Below are 17,302 nucleotides of genomic sequence, written 5' to 3'. Positions count from 1 at the left end.
CCCTTAGTCCCTGAAAACAAAAATCAAAACAAACAAAAAAAGGAAAAAAAAACAAAGAAAGAAAAGAAAATCAACAAGACAACAATAATACCAAAACAAAACAAAGTATTTAAAAAGTGTGGAGTCTATTGGTGTTGGCCAGCTTCTCCTGGACATGGGGCTTGCCCTGGAATGTGGTTGATAGACCCCAGTGACACTCTGGAGAAAACTGATTTTTCCTTTCTCAGGAAGTATCAGTTACAAATAGCGTCTTGGTCATGGGTGGGACCCATGTCCGCTTTGTCTTCACAATTTGAACCTGTGTAGGTCATATGTATGTTGTTACAGTCTCTGTGAGTTCAGTCCTGTTGTGTCTGGAAGACAATGTCTTGGTGTCACTTACCATCTCTAGTACTTAGAATCCTTTCACTTCCTCTTCCACATAGCTATCTGGGCCTTGAGGGGGGATTTGATCTCATTTATGACCGAGTCCTCTAAACTCTTTCACTTTCTGTATATTGTCCAGTTGTGGGTCTTTATGTTACTTACCATCTACTGCAAGAAGAAGCTTCTCTGATGGGGGCTGAATGATGCACTGGTTAATGGGTATAGCAACATGTCCTTAGGAGTAATTTTATTGCTATCTCCCTTTGCCAGAATAATATAGTAGGTTTTCCCCTAGGCCCATGACCTGTCTAGTCTCAGGTTCTCAGCCACTTTAGCAGAAGTATGGATTCCATCTCATGAAGTGGTCCTTAAATCCAATCAAAAAGTGGTTGGTTACCCCATAGCATGTGTACCAATGTTGGATCAAAATTTTTTGTTTAAACCATCTAATCTATGATATTTTGCTAATGCAACTCGAGCTAATATGTCTAAAACAAGCTAATGTGTATAAAAATATTTGTAAAAACATTTTTATTTAGTTAGTGTTACTTGGTCCTCTAGGATCTGCTCACCCACAGACAAATTATAATCTTGTTAAAATCTAGAGATTTAGGCAACAAAGTTAGAGACCAGATAAATAAAGGATGGATTTGTTGGAAAATTCCCCGAGAGACAAATATCCCATGAAATCAACCCTGGGCAGCAGGGTCATATCTTCTGACTTCATGTTTTGTCTTCTCTCTTCTCTTCCTTCTTTCTTTTCTTCTTTCTTTCTAACCCATTCTCTCTTCCCTCTTCCCCCTCCCCACACTTGTAACCACAACAGAAATAGAGGGAACTGGTCATAGAATTAAAACACATGAGGAAACAGTAGTATAAAACCAAATGTCTTACTGTTCACCTTACTTCCCTGCTGGAAGCTTTTCAGTCTGAGACTTTCAGAGGACAGAGAGAGTGGTGAGAGCTGAATCAACCAAGAAATGTATTTGAAATCTTTTTTGTTTTAAAGATGGATGCAAATTTTATTCTCTACTGTTAAATATTGTTATGTTTGTTTTAATTTAAAAAGAATGTTCTTCTCAAATCTTTCCATAAAACTGAACTCTAGTTATTTGTATTTTCCCATAAATTCTGCCTGACACATGTGTGGGTAGACATACAGCTGAGAAATAGGAGCTTCAGTAGTGAGATCTGGACTCTGTAGCATGGTACATAAAGGCTGGACTCCTAAGCTGTCTATTCTTCTCCCCTCCCTCTTTACCTCCCTCCTTCCCTTCTTTCCTTCCTTCTTTCCTGCTTTTCTTCCTCTTCTTTCTTTATCCCTCCTCTTTCTTATTTCTCTGTCTCTGTCTCTTTCTCTCTTGCCCCCCATACTCTACCATTGAAATTTGCTGGAGTTTTTCACAGTTTCTCTTATACCCAAGCCTTCACATGTGCTGTTCTCTTGGTCTGAGGTGTGTCTTTATGGCAGGCACCCACTCCATCTCTGTTGTCCTAAAAGGTACTTGCCTATTCTCAAATACTCAATACACTTGTCTTCCTGGAATACTTTTTTGAGTTTTCCGAGGGTTATTCTATTTTCTTCTGCTAGAACGTAAACTAGATATTCAGTGCTGTTCAGTCTTCTAAGGCAAACTTTTCCTTTAATAGCGAGGCATGTTGGATGCATTCCCCAATCTGCTTATAGTAGGAAGTTCAAGGCTCTTGTGTGTCTCTGTGTGTGTGTTCCACAGGAAGCTTACAACTTCCTGCTCTTTGAGTTTTCAATGATTCACCTTGCTTCCCTGTTTCCATGCTTCTCTGTAGGCATTAACTAGCTTTTATAGTCTTCTAAAATACTATTAACAAAAACACATTGTGTGGACAGTTTCCAGAATAACAGAGGAAGACTGTTGGAGTACTTTGGGCTGATAAAATGGCTTGGTTGGTAAAGTACTTACCATGCAAACATGAGGACTGGATTTCAGGTTTTTAGCAGCCCTCAAAAAAGCTGGGCACCGGGGTGTACTACTCTAATCTCAGGGAAGTGGAAACAGGAGGATTCCTCAGGGCTCACTGGCCAGTTAACATAGCCAAATTAAATTGATGAGCCTGGGTTTCAGTGAAATACTCTGTCTCAAAAACAAATGAAAACCCCAAAACAAACAAAACAAAACAAAACAAAACAAAACAAAACAAAACAAAAGTTAACCAAGGTGGAAAGTGATTGAAGAGGGCACTTCATGTTGACCTCTGGCTTCTGCACACACATGCACATGTACACAAACATGCGTGCACGCCTACACACGAACAACCTAAAATTAAATATTTGATATTTTAGATTCCTGGTCAGTGCCATGGGGCAGCCACTCCCAGGTAATTCATACCTCAGTCGCCCCATGCTGTGGTATTCTTAGGCCTTTCTTCTCTTTCTCTTCTGTGTCCAGAGATTTTTTTTTTTCCACCCTTGACCCTTCAAGCTCTTTAGGAGGACAATCCCAGAGGCCAGCTTCTATGCCCCATGGGACAATTTAGGACTTTTATTTATCTTGCTTTCTCTCCCCCCTCCATTTCATGAGTTTAGAGGCGTCTCTCTTTCATAACCACAGAGGTTGCTCTAACCCAAACAGAGTAGTTTTCTTCTGAATGGCAATTCTTTAACCCTGGAGAGCAGTAGCCTTACATGCACCACGCTCTCTGTGGCCGATGTCGTGATACGCTGCGGGAATGAAAGACTTATTTTCTCAGCTGCTGGGAAGGGCAGAAAGCTGCGAGGTGCCGCTCTTCCCTGGGGATTGTCCTAGCAGAAGAAAGCAGCCTTGTTCAAGGTTTTGACACCTTCCCAGGGGCACCCTCCATCCAGTGCTTGCTCAGCGCCCCTCGGACAGTGCTGAAGACCCGCCCCGGCTTCACTGAGGTCTTTACTGCGTTTGCGGCACAACTCAGCTTCTCCTTTTTCCTCCTGTTGCTTATGTTACTTCCCTTTCTCAGGGGTGGGTCCCAAGAATACTCTACCCCCCATCTCCTGGCATGTTAATCTTCACCCCAGGGTCTGTATCTTCAGTTACGAAACCCCGTGGGACTTTGCCTGATAACTGATTTGCCCCATCTGAGCTTGAGGTTTTGTTTAGAAAATGAGAATTCTAATAGAATTCCTCACATAGAATCAGAATGTGTATTCAAATAGACGGCAGATAGGGTGAGAATATATACTAAGTCCTTGCAAGTATCTGACCTGCGGTTAGTAGTGTGCTTCGGTTTTTCCATCTGTTCCTCCTGCCAAACATGTCCGTTGCACTTACTGTTGAAATTGCTTGGTTGGTTTTGTTCTGGGATATCCAATGAAAAGGATCTTGGATGACCTCCTCCCACCCGCTTCTTTCTGTTGCTCAATGGAGCTTGATCCTTGCTGAACCAAGAATAGACACATTTGTTGAAGGATCCTGGGACCCCTCCCTGAGGAGTTGGGACAAGTCTCTGTCTTTGCTTCGCGATTCAAAGTTAGTCCTATCTGTCCATGCTGACTGGGGGGCCCTGGCAAAGGCCAGTTTGTGGAGGAATAAAGAGATTCCTGAGGTAACCTCACTACTGCCCAGTCATCGTCCCAGACACAACAAGCAAACATCCCTCACCCTTCCGAGCTCACTCCAGGCTGGTAGCAGGCTGGTAAAGGTTCAGGCGAGAACTTCTGTAGCAAAATGGGCCGTCACAACACTTCCGTTCCTTCGGCACAACTGGCTCCACTTTTCATCTGCGGGAACACGGAGCATTAGCGTGTGAGCCTGATTCCATGATACCTGTCAGTTCAATTCAGTGGTGAAGAAAGGTGCGGTCAAAGATACAACCCAAGGTGGGATATGAATTTCATGTCTCTCAACGAGTGTGGTTTCTCTTTGTGTTGAACCGAGCAGCGCCAGCACACAGTAAGGTCTTAAAATTGTTTTCTGAGCTTTCCACCCCTTGAGGGACTCCATCCTCTTTCCTTGTAAAAACCCTCAGAGAAGTCTGGAACCAAACAACTGACTCACACACTCAGGATAAAGACACACACTGATGACAACATACTGGGTTGTTTCCCTTAGATGGGTTCATTTTAAATGCGGACAAATCCATCACAACTGAAGCCTAAAGGAACTGTAATGGTAAATGATCATTATAAACATCCAGACAAGAGCACAGAGATACTGGATATGGCAAGGCCCTCTAGGAAGCTTTCCCTTACATGGCTTAATTATCCCACTGATGTGCCAAAATACAAGCCCCCCTACTTTGAATCAAATTTTACTGTATCTAAAACTGAATTATAAAAATGTTAGGGAGGATTTTGATAAATGATTTTATGAGTAAATAGTGATTTATATCAGTAGAAAACAGCAGACATAATGAGCATTTGAAGAAAAAAAAAAGTACTTGTTTTAGCCGTCTATTGATATGTCCCATAAGGGAGAAAATATTTTTTTCTACCCATGGCAAGGATCATGTCTGAAGCCTCCTATAACAGAAGACACATTAATAGATGGAGAAAAGCATGCACATTTATTTAATCGAAGTTTTACATTAGAGCCTTCAGAAAGGAAGAGCCTGCTGGGCGTGGTGTAACAGGTCTGAGATCCCAGCTACTTGTGAGCTGAGAGCTGAGGATTGCAGGGAGGCCTGCTACACAGAGAGTTCAAGGCTCTAAGGAGCCGTTTCGAAAGAAAAGGGAACAAGAGAGCTGGGGATCAAGCCATATTAAGACACTTGCCTAGCATGTGCGGGGGCTCTAGGGTCAATCCCTGGTACTGCAAAATAATCCACTTCCTAAAACCCTAGCCCTCCTCCAAAAAATGGGAAACACTGTACCTTTTTATAAATCATCCTTGTGTGTGGTTAAGGGACGAAAGGGTACAAGCTCTGTGTCTACATTCTGAACTGACCCTGGAATGAAGGTCTTAGGACTGCTTTTAGAGGAAGGTCGCAAAAGTCTTTGAAGGTCTGTGTCAGGGGACAATGACGGGAGAGCATCAGGGGACTCCTGCTATTTTCTCAAATGTCTTCAGTTTAAAACAAAACTCACTATAGACAAGGTGCCCTAATTTGCAGTAGGAGGTTACACCTCTGTTGCCTCTGTTACAAGACTGCCGTCAAACCCAGCCACCAACACAATTACCTCACAGGTTCTGTCAGAAATCTGGGCGTGGCTTCTTAGCCAGGTGCTCTGTTTCCCCATCTTGCATAAGGCAACCACCAAAGGCTCTCCCAGGGTGGGGTCTTACGGAAAAAACTCAACTAAGCTCGCTTTGTGTGGTTGTTGGTAAGGTTGCTTTGCTTGAGGGCTTTTGGTCCCAAGTCTCCGGGACCCAGCTGGCTGTTGGCCAGTGACCACCTTCAATCTCTTGCACTATAGACCTCTCCAATGTGTCTGGTTGATTCATCAAAGCCAGTGTTAGAGACTGTTTATAAGAAGGAGGGAAGTCGCTGTGTCTGTAGCCTAATTAGGGAAGCGACATCTCAACAGTGCTGCCTTTTGTTGGTTAGAGGCAAGTTACCCAAGTGAAGAGACTACTTGGAAAATACCAAGAGGTGGGGACTCTTGGGGCCATCCTAGAGGATGCTTACTGAAGAAAGTATAGAGAGACCAAGAGAATTAAAAGATGTTAAGGAGACAAATGATTCTAGTCAACAGCATGGTTACTTTGGGAACTGCAACTGCACAGGCATGTTTAATGGAGACATCATTCCTAAATCAAATGAAATTTCCTTAATTAATGTGTCTCTTTATTCTTCAAACATTCGGCAAACTTCCTAATCTTATCTGTTGAATCTTGGAAGCTATTAGTGCATGCTTTCAAACTTTTGCCAAATACTTTCATCCCTTTTATGCCCTCACATAAAGTCTCTTTTCTAGATCATTAAAGAAAAAAAATCTACAGAAAAACTACCGTGAATGTGTGTAATTTTCTTTGAATCATGGACAAGAGATGGTGTTTATACATGAGTATACAGTGGAGGGCTGGCAATCTTATGAAGGAGTCCAGCCTTCACTGATGCTGCCCAGACTCTATTCCATCTGTGGTTCTCAGTGTGGTGGTGGTGGTGGTGCTGTGTGTGTGTGTGTCTGTTGAAGTCTCAAGGAAAGAGTTCTTTATTTTGAAAACATATGGAGCTAGAAATACCCTTGTGTGTGGAGAAGAAAAAGAAAATAGAGTGTGTGCTGAGATGGTTTATTTGGGAAGATTTACAAAAATATGCCTTAAAGCTCACCTTAAACTTCTTAGTTGCCAGCCATGGGATGTGATAAATGTGGGATGGATCCTGTTTTGTGAAATTTTCTCTGGGGTTGTCTTGATTTTCTGTTTTGCAATATGAATGCATTAAAAAAAAAAAAAAAGAATATGAACCTCCGGTTTCTTGCTCTTGAGTTCCTAATAAACACATGGTATCCTTTATATCTATCTCTAGTAAAGATAGAGAAAAAGAGAGAGTGGGTATAACACATAGGTAAAACGGTGAGATCTGTAGTGTCTGATGTTCCACGTCTTCCAAGAAAGATACCATTGTGGGGCTTACTGTTATTTTTGATGGTGTGATTTAAACTACTAGTGAATAGCAGAAACCAAGTAGCAGCATAGTAAGGAAGAATGGTGTGTACCTCACCTAGTTTACAGCTTAGTAGGGAGTTGAGAACTGGAAGAAGTTATCTGCCTGGAGGAATGGTTCAGGTGACCCAGAAAAGAAGCAAGTGAGCCTAAGATGTAAACCTAATCATTTCTCGGTTTGGTCTGTGAATGTGTAGTAGATTTTTTTCTTCCTTCCTTCCTTCCTTCCTTCCTTCCTTCCTTCCTTCCTTCCTTCCTTCCTTCCTTCCTTTCTTTCTTTCTTTCTTTCTTTCTTTCTTTCTACCTACCTGTCATCTATCTAACTACCTTCTATCTATCTATCTATCTATCTATCTATCTATCTATCTATCTATCTATCTATCTATCTATGTGGTGTGTGATGAATGTGTATGTGTGTGTGTGTGTGTGTGTGTGTGTGTACATATGTATGGGGGCCAGAGGTCAATGTCTAGTGTCTTCTCTTCTTGGTCTTTTGAAGTAGGGTCTCTCATGGAACTCGGGGTTACTAGTTTGACAAGACTGGTGGGCCAGCAAGCTCCAGGGATCCTCCTGTCTCTGCCTCCCCTGTAATAGGGTTAGGGGTGTGAACTACCATCCTAGGCTTTTTATATTTGGTTCTGGAGAGTAAAACTCAGGTTCTCATGCATGACAAGCACTTTACTAACAAAGACATCTTCTCGTATCTGCAATCTTTAAAAAATGGTTATACTCATACAGATGTGCTTTGAGCCCCAGTGACTAAAGAATTATTTGAAAGAACCTTCATTAACATTCTAAATGTAGAAATGATGTACCCAAAGGATAGAAAATGTGACTGTGTATGAAACAGAATGTTTGGTGAATGTGCATTTTAAACTGTCCTTTTTTTGGAGATCATTTTGCCCTTAGGAAAATGCTCACTCTTGGTGACTGGATATGGTAGTGTTACAAGCTTGTAGCTGGAGGGGCTTTGATTGGATTCATCATTAGACTGAATGAAAGGCATGTACTCCCCCAAAGTGCTTGACACAGACTTGAAGTTGCTGTGGATCTGGTTTCAGATGCTGAAGGTGGAGGTTATTGTGAGAGATTGGGTGTGTTTTGAGATAGACAGCTATGTACTTGGATGGCTAAATTTTTCTTCTAGACACAGCCTTACTCTCTTTTCAGGATTCACGTGTTCCTCTTCGGAAGATTTTGAGAAAACACTTTTTTCTTTTTCTGAAAGAAATCTATCTTCCCACGGCTTGACATCCTAAGCCATGAAATGGGAGTGCTGAAGACTTGGGTCTGGTAGAGGTTTTCTTACGGTAGAAGCTGAAACTTCCTTGGAATTCATGGTGGAACCTAGAGGAACCTAGAGGTTCTGGATCATGGGCCTCTGTCTCATGGCACATTTCAGAGTGAGGTAGGCACTTAGTAGGCACTCTTTACAGCCGCAAATCCCTCCTCAAACTAACTTTCTTTTTTCTTTTCTTTTCTTTTCTTTTCTTTTCTTTTCTTTTCTTTTCTTCCTTCCTTCCTTCTCTCCCTCCCTCCCTCCCTCCCTCCCTCCCTCCCTCCCTCCTTTCTTTCTTTCTTTCTTTCTTTCTTTCTTTCTTTCTTTCTTTCTTTCTTTCTTTCTTTTCTTTCATGTGGAGCTGAGGATCGAACCCAGGGCCTTGCACTTGCTAGGCAAGCACTCTACCACTGAGTTAAATCCCCAACCCCTCTTTTTTTTTTATTTCCTATTCAAAGTCTTTTTTTTTTATAGTATTTTTATTTTATAATTAACTTAATTTCACATATCAGCTACGGATTCCCCCATCCTTTCTCCTCTCACTCCCCAGACTTCTCCCCCAATCCATTCCCCACTCCCACCTCCTCCAAGGCAGGTCCAGTCCCCTCCTCCCTACACCAAGGCTGAGCAAAGTGTCTCAGCATAGGCCCCAGGCTCCAAAAAGTCTGCCCATGCACCCAGGGCAGCTCCTGGCTCCACTGCAACCACTCCCCACCCGCTTCTTCTTGACAGCCTGGATCAAACTAGCAATCCCTCAGTCTTACCTCAGTCCTCTGGAGTATTGGAATTACAGGTATGAACCATCATAGCTGGCTTTTTCAATCACTTCTAAATATTATTTATTTATTTTATTTCTAGTACCCCAGTCTTAGCTCATCCTTGGATTGAATCTATACTTTGAATGAGAAGTATAAAATAAAATAAAATAAAGGGCAGAAAAACCAACCTAAGTTTCTTGTACAAGAGATCTGTCTCCACTGGTGGTGCTTGGGATGGTCAAGCTTTCCAGTTTCACTCACTATAATGGTGTAAAATAGCATTGCATTACGGCACTAATATACTTTTCTTTATCAACGAGGTTGAATATCTTTCCAGACAATGTAGTAACTATTTACATGTGGGGTAAAATTTTTATATATGTTTCCCTTTTTTTCTGTTGCATTGGTGGTCTTTTCCTGAATAAATCTGTATCTCTTCTCCCTCTCTTCCCTCTCCCCTCCTCCTTCTCCCTCCCCCTCTCCCCTCCCTTTGAGTTATATCTAATTTATCATATATTTTCATATGGTAGTCAGATAGCTTTTCTTCTCTTTTGGAAAAATTTCTAGCTCTTTTTGGCACTTTTTTGTTTTTTTTGAGACAGGGTTTCTCTGTAGCTTTGGAGCCTGTCCTGGACTAGCTCTGTAGACCAGGCTGGCCTTGAGCTCACAGAGATCCACCTGCCTCTGCCTCCTGAGTGCTGTGATTACAGGTGTGCACTGCCCCCCACACCCCGCCTCTTTTTGGCATTTTAATTTTTTCAGTTGAAATGTATTAATACACACACACACACACACACACACACACACACACACACACATACACTCCCGTTCTGAACTAGAGAGGGCATTTGAGATTGTATTGTGTTTACAGATTAGTTTAGGAGCAATTGACATCTCTATAACATAGAGTTTTTTTTCTCTTAGGGCTTAATTTGTCATTCTGTAGAACTTTCACATATCAAATTGGCTGTTTCCTGGAATCTCCTTCCCTCCGTCATTCCAACTTGGAGCTGGTTCCAAGGGAAATATGTGTGAGATTTGGAAGGGAGAGTTGAATCAGCACTCATTGTTTCTAGAGGTTGTCATGGTTAGAGGTGAGGAGAGGCAGACATAGAGATGCCAGTGGGCTCTTCCTCACACTCTGTCCCCTTCTTCTCCTTTTGGCCACACTGATTAGGAACAACCTCAGGACCACAAATAGATATTTGGCAGTAAATCCGCAGAGGCAGTCCTAATGCAGAGGCAACAGATTTCTGTGGCTTGTTTCTTCTTATTGTGGTACCTCCTTCAGCATCTGTTGGTGCCTTTCTTCCAGATTGCCCTGAAAGTTACCTGCGTTAGGACTTAAGAGCTGGTAAGTGAACTCTTGTGATCCTAAAATTCACTGATTTGGGCCTTTGCTTCCTCAATTCCTTCTGCAGGTGAGTCGGTCTGCTACCTTCAGTGATCTGGTGCGTTCTTTTCCATTCATTTAGCTTTTCTTTCATGTATTTCTGCTGTATTGATGCTTTCTTCACAGAGACCCTCTACTCTTATTTCAGTGTTTATTCTCAGGCATGTTATCGTTTTGCTACTTTATTATGAAAGATTGTTCCTTCCACAATCTTCTGATTGGACCCACTTCTGCATCTTTGAGTTTGCTGAAACTTGTATTTGGTACCCTTCCCCAGAAGATGTACTCATGGCTTGCTCCATCATTCCTTTGAAACCTTTACACATCGCCATCTTCCCAGGGAAGTCTTTTTGAGCCAAATCACATAAAATTGTAATAGTTTCTATACAATATACCCTTCTTCCATTTTTTATGCCAACACTGATGATTATTTATCGTGCCATATAGTTTTCTTATTTCTCTTATTTGGTTTTCTTTAATAGATTATAAACTCTATAGAGCAAGGCAGTTTAAAATCTGGCCAATGCTTTAATGTAGCCAATGCTTAAAATGGTGCATGACAAATGGTACTTAATGGATGCTTTCTATGGCTGAATATCTGAAAAGTGATTCACTTAAAAAACAACTGGAACTCACCACATAGGCTAGGTTGTCTGGCCAGCAAGCCCCAGGGACCCACTTGTCCCCACCTCCCCAGCTCTGAGATCATAAGCACATGCAACCATTTCCAGCTTTTTATATGTGGGTTTTGGAACTTACCCTCATGTCCTTTTGCCTGTAAGACAAGCGTTTTTTCTGACTAAGCTGTCTCCCAATCTTCTAGATTTTAATGGTTTGCTGTTATAATCTTTTGGACTAGGACAGTCAATTCTTTACTTGTCCTGTTTGGATGTCCCTTAGTAGAGCTGCTTAAAAAAAACCCTCACCAATTTAATTAATGGTCTATATGCCAAAAAATGTTATTATTAAATCAGTGTGTGGATCCAAGATTGTATTTTTCTATGTAAACAGTGGTGTAATGACTAGGCTTCCCAGCTGACTCATACCCACAATGCTGCTGTTCTATAAAGAGCCAGTAATGCCCAACTCCTCTAATGAAAATTCTTTTATGTGGGCATGGGTGCTCCCCTATTTCGTTGCCATTCTCTTCGTTGTCTGAACCGTCCTCGGAGCCAACATTCCAACACCATGTAAGATGATTTGTGATCAAGGCTGTCCCTCTTACAGGGATTTAGCTTGAGTTCACAAACTTGAGTTCAATTGAATGTGCAGGGGTAGAGCTCATGAATGCTTGGAAGCTGACCAAGTAGGAAGCACACTAGACAGTTGTTGGAGACAGGCATGTATCTGGAGAACTCACAGCTTGCCAAAACTCCACAGATGGCAGCTAATGGGGAATATAGATCCTGCATTAGCAGAAATTCAGATTGCTAACAGTGAATGGGGAAAATGTAGGTTTTTATGAGAACCCTCACAAGTTTGAAAATCTTGGTGGGAGTAGACACATTTAAGACAAGTAATGGACAAATTAAACATATATTTAAAAAGTGGGTGGGGTTGGGGATTTAGCTCAGTGGTAGAGCGCTTGCCTAGCAAGCGTAAGGCCCTGGCTTCCGTTCTCAGCTCTGGGAAAAAAAAAAAAGTGTGAACAGAGTTTCTGTCACTCATTGAGACATTTTCAAGCACACAGGACTCTAACAGCAGAGAATCCTCTCCCTTCTGGCCTTAAGAGGTCCATCTGTGTCTACAGGAGAGGCTGGGAGAGCTTGTACTGAAACATGGCTATGGGAGAAGAGGGTAAGTGGTCACAGCAGCCGACCATTGACTCAAGCATCTTCATCTCCTTTTCTTCTCACCATCTGAGCTCTGTATACTCCTCCACTGGCTTAAACCAAGGGAAGGCAGAGGATGCTATTGCTCCAAAGGTCAGTATCCCAAGCCACTAGGTAAAGTGGAACAGAAGATGATGGTCCTGAAAGTCAAGTGCAGTGTCAACGGCCATTCATTTAGATTAAGTAACACGCTAACACACACAGCAAAGGAAAACAAAACATGTCGCAGGGATGTGGGGACTTTGGGTTGAAGCATTTTGAAGACATCGATGTATATTTATTTGTGTTTTTGTCATTTGACAATATTATAATAGTGTGTACATAGATGAGGTGAATGAAAGTGATTTGAAGACAGAATACAGCATTGCTCAAAGATGTACTGTGTACCCACCCAACGAGATAAAATGAGTTCTCTTGAGGAGGTTGCCCCCACTCAAGATAATGAGTATCTCAATAATGTAATTTATTGGTGAAATTATTAAGGCCACTCCACGTAGTTAAAAGGGAGGTTTATTTTGTGGGGTAACTTACAATGAAGGGGTAGGTTGTAGGGTCCGGCAAAGGTATGGCGCAGTCCGGCGGTGTTCTCTGGAGAACTCTGCTCGGTCTACCTCCAGCGTCCAGGGTCCTGGAACCAAGAGAAGCCTCCTCTCCATCCTGGGTCTTCAGTTTCCTCCCTCAGCCCCGCCTTGTGGGCGTGACCATTACCAAAGTCTCAGTGGGGGTTGGAACTTCCAGGCCAATGCTGGAATGGCTACCCACAACAGTAATTAGTACCATAGACTTTATTGCCAAGATTTCTCAATTATTGTATTCCAACTTACGGTGGCAATTACTGTTATATGGCACATATGATAGCTAATGGATTAAAACATCAATATTTATAACCTCACTTTTTCTAAAGGTCTGGAATCCAGGATGGTTTAGTTGGGTGGCTCTGTTTCCGAGTATGGGTTGTACCATCTTCAGTCTGTCTGAGGCTGGAGGATCCACTTCCAAGAAGGCTTATGTATGTAACTACTGGTTGGAAGCTTCCACTCCTTGCTGAATGGCTTTTTCATGGGGCCAGGTGAATGTCAAGATATGAAAGCTGAGTGTCCTGAGAAAGACAGGGAATAAGAAGGCAACTAATACACACATTGCTTTGTCATATTAGATGGGCCATGGCAATTCTTCTGCCACATCATTCCACTGGCCACACGGTCCAAAACCGGGTACAATGTGGGAGGGGCTATTTTGGAGAATGGTTAAAGTATATTCTATTTTGCTTTTTTTTTTTTTGGTTTTTCGAGACAGGGTTTCCCTGTGTAGCTTTGTGCCTTTCCTGGAACTCACTTGGTAGCCCAGGATGATGGCCTCTAACTCACAGAGATCCACCTGGCTCTGCCTCCCAAGTGTTGGGATTAAAGGCGTGTGCCACCACCGCCCGGCTCTATTTTGATTTTATGTAGCATCTTATGTTCCTAAAGGGGGATTTTTTTTTTTTTTTTTTACATTCTCCAAACTCAAGAGTAGAAGGAGAGCTTCTTTGGAATTAATGTGCACAGGCAATGTCCATGAGCATTAACAAGAGAACCTTGGTCCTCTACTGGAAGGTGACCTTTGGATCCAGTCTTCCTTTCTGTGGAGAGCCTTGGCATACAGCTAACCCAACCAGGAAACAGTCAGGTCTGGTGGCTCATGTCTGTGATCCCAGTACTGCCATCCCTGGGAAACTTGTGCAGGATGATTGCCATGAGTGTGAAAAGAGAGTGGGCTACATAGTGAGTTCCCGGCCAGCTTGGGCTACAGAGTCAAATGCTAGGTGGGGGTAGATAGAGAGGGAAGGATGGATGGACCGAAGGAGGGAAGGAGGGAAGAATGGAGGGAGAGAAGGAGAGAAAGATTCTAAAAGACAGAAGTCAGAGCTTTCCCATTTTTGGGAATCTGCCATAAAGTATCACAAACTCACAGGGTCTGTACTGCCTTTCCTACACAATACACACACACACACACACACACACACACACTCACACACACACACACACACATCACACATACTCACATACACATTCACATTCACACACACTCACACATACTATGATGTGACCGAAAAGGGGGACTTCCAAGGAGAAGAATTATAATTGTGATTCTTACACCTGACACAACCTTAGGACTGCTTTTTGGCTCCAAGATGCCAGGTGTTCTCAGCAACAAACAGAGAAAAGTTCTGATCCCTTTCCGTATCCCCAGGCTGCCCTTATTTGCTCCAGGTGAGGGCTCTGTTATGGATGACAAACTGTTCCTCAGGACCCCAGAACCCAATTTCATATATATATTTTCAGTGTCCCCTCAGTTCCGTGTAAGGAGCATTTTGTTTTATTAAATTCCTCTTTCGGTGAGCAAGTTGCAATGATTCAACGTCCTTGCATGTTTTCTTCTGGCTTTGTCCATGGGCTGAGAATGCTGCATTAACCCTAAGGAATTTCAGGACTCCCAGAACCAAGTGATTGGTGCTCCGAGTGAGATATGAGAGTACACAAAGCTGTTGCTAAGCAGCTATTTACAAATAAAGGCATTTCTCCAAATGAACAGAATCATCAGGCAAATGCTATCATTAAATGGTGCAGAGTTGGGGAGACTACCTTTCCTGCAGATGAATTTACCTTTATTTATAGCGCGGATAATGGTTCCTTGAAAAGGGAGGAAATTGTGTCGAGGGACTTTTATGAGTGGTGAGAAAGAAGTGGGCTGTACGTTGATTTGAAATGATGACCGAATAATGATTTCATTTCACCCTCAGCTTGCAATAAATCTATAACTCTTCTTTCCCCACAACATGGGAAGCTGCAGTGAATCCAAGCTGGCTGGTTCCAGCCACTAATCTTTCTACTCAGTGCCCTGGACCCAGAGGGTCTGCAGGACCAGTTTCTGTATGACTTGGCTCTTAATTTTGACAACTCTTGCTTGTGGTCTACACTCTTGTAGTGCCAGCCCTGGGACACACCTCTCGGTAATTAGCTTAGGAAAAGAAAGGAAGCACTCAGATACCCATGCTGTTTTTAGCCAAAGAATAGAGAAAGCAAAACAAAGCAACCCCCAAACAATTTCAGAGAATAAAAATGCATACAGTGCTCATCCCTTGGATTCTCACTCATTAATTGCTCCTTGACATTGGGCTTTAAAAATTTTTTATTAATTAATTAATTAATTTTTTGAGGCAGAGTTTCTCTGTATAGCCCTGGCTGTCCTGCAACTCACTTTTGTAGACCAGGCTGGCATAGAACTCACAGAGATCCACCTGCCTCTGCCTCCCGAGTGCTGGGATTAAAGGGGTGTGCGACCATGCCCGGCTTAGAATTGGCATCTTAAATGGAGATGACTGAGTTAGACCAATCATCAACTTCCGCCACTCAAACCTCATTTTTTCTTTTTCTCTAAAGACTTCATATTTTGAGAGATTTTTTTTTTTTAATCTAGATGATGATGTTTGTAGTCCTGTGATTCATTTACTTTGCTTCTTAGGCTTATGTTCAAAATTATCCATATTTTGAACAATGTGTAATGATCGACTATTAAAAAACCATATAAATGAAAGCCTGGTTAGTAATTAGCATTTAATGGTACCATCTCCTGATGCTGTTTGCTAGATTTGTGTGCTAAATATTGTGTTTTTTTCACATATGATGCTTTCATGTAGAATGTTCTAGAGTTCTTTTCTTTTTTATTTATTCTTCTCTTATACAATACATCCCGACCTCAGCCTCAGCTTCCTCCACTCCTCCCAGTGTCCCGCTTCCAAACTCACCTCCCTCCCAGATCCATTCATCTGTTTCCCTTCAGAAAAGAGCAGGCCTCCCTGGGATATGAACTGAACATGACCTAACGTGACATAACAAGTTACAATAAGACTAGGCACAAACCCTCATATTAAGACTGGAACCAGGCAACCTAGTAGGAGGAAAAGGGTCCTAAGAGCAAACAAAAGAGTCAGAGACACCCCCACTCCCACTGTTAGGAGTCCTGCAAGAACACCAAGCTATACAACCATCACGTTTATGCAGAGGACCTAGCACAGACCCAGGTAGGCTCCGTAATTGTCACTTCAGTCTTTGGGAGCCTCTATGAACCCTGCTTAGTTGATTCTGTGGGCCATGTTCTCATGGTGTCCTTGGCCCCTCTGGCTCCTACAATCCTTTCCCCCCTCTTCTGAGGGGTCCCCTAAGCTTCATCTAATGTTTGGCTGCAGGTCTCTGCATCTGTTCCCATCAGTTGCTGGATGAAACCTCTCTGATGACATGCTAAATATTGTTAAATGTCACTTTTACCATCTGTACAGAGCTTTGGTCCACAAGAAACTTAAAAAAGGAAAGAAACTACTCTGGGTGGGTAGAATCTAAATGGAGGATGTCAGATCCAAGGATCAAGGTCATGTTTCCTGGGTCATCAATGTGGCCTTCTTCTGTGCTGAGACTACTTTGCTTCTAGATTTGGTGGCAATATCTAGGTTTATGTCTGTAAACTCTGAAGATAACAGAGTGTGAGAATGGACAAAACAAGTAGAAGGTAGCTGCTGGTAGCATTCCTGTTTGACCTATTTCTAGTAGTAAGTGAAGACATACACGTGTGAGTTTTTCAGGAGCCTTTGTACATTTCTTTAGCTTATTAGTTTTAGGTGGAAGTATTGTAAAAACTCTAAGTGTATGGAAAAGCTCCACAATGCCAGGATTCTTGTGGAACATCATGGCACTGCCTTCTTAATGCTGTTGCTTTGTGGATGATCTAAAGCTTTTGTTTGGCTGGCTCAGGATGTTTAAGTACAGGTTACATTGCATGTGTAGCCATAGATTTACCTGTGAATCTCTCCAGCTCACCTGACCAGAGCCTGCTACTTGTCCCACTTTGTACCTTTGACTTATCTTGATTACAGTTTAGGCATGAGCTTTTTAAAAAGGGTTGCTTCTTAGTGTCTTAGATAGCATTAGCTCTGTGTTGCTACTTTAAACAAAGGCCTTCATTTTGTACCTTCTGTTATAATCTGGTATCCCAGAGCTTCAGGAGTGTGATCTTATGCATTAGAGATGGAGTAGATTTTCAATTAGATCAGTAGTGAAGATGCATACCAGCTTGGCAGACAG

The sequence above is a fragment of the Onychomys torridus genome, chromosome 23 (assembly GCF_903995425.1).
Source record: "Onychomys torridus chromosome 23, mOncTor1.1, whole genome shotgun sequence".
NCBI lineage: Eukaryota > Metazoa > Chordata > Mammalia > Rodentia > Cricetidae > Onychomys > Onychomys torridus.
The sequence above is the reverse complement of the archived record's forward strand: the minus strand, read 5'-3'. Positions refer to the sequence as shown.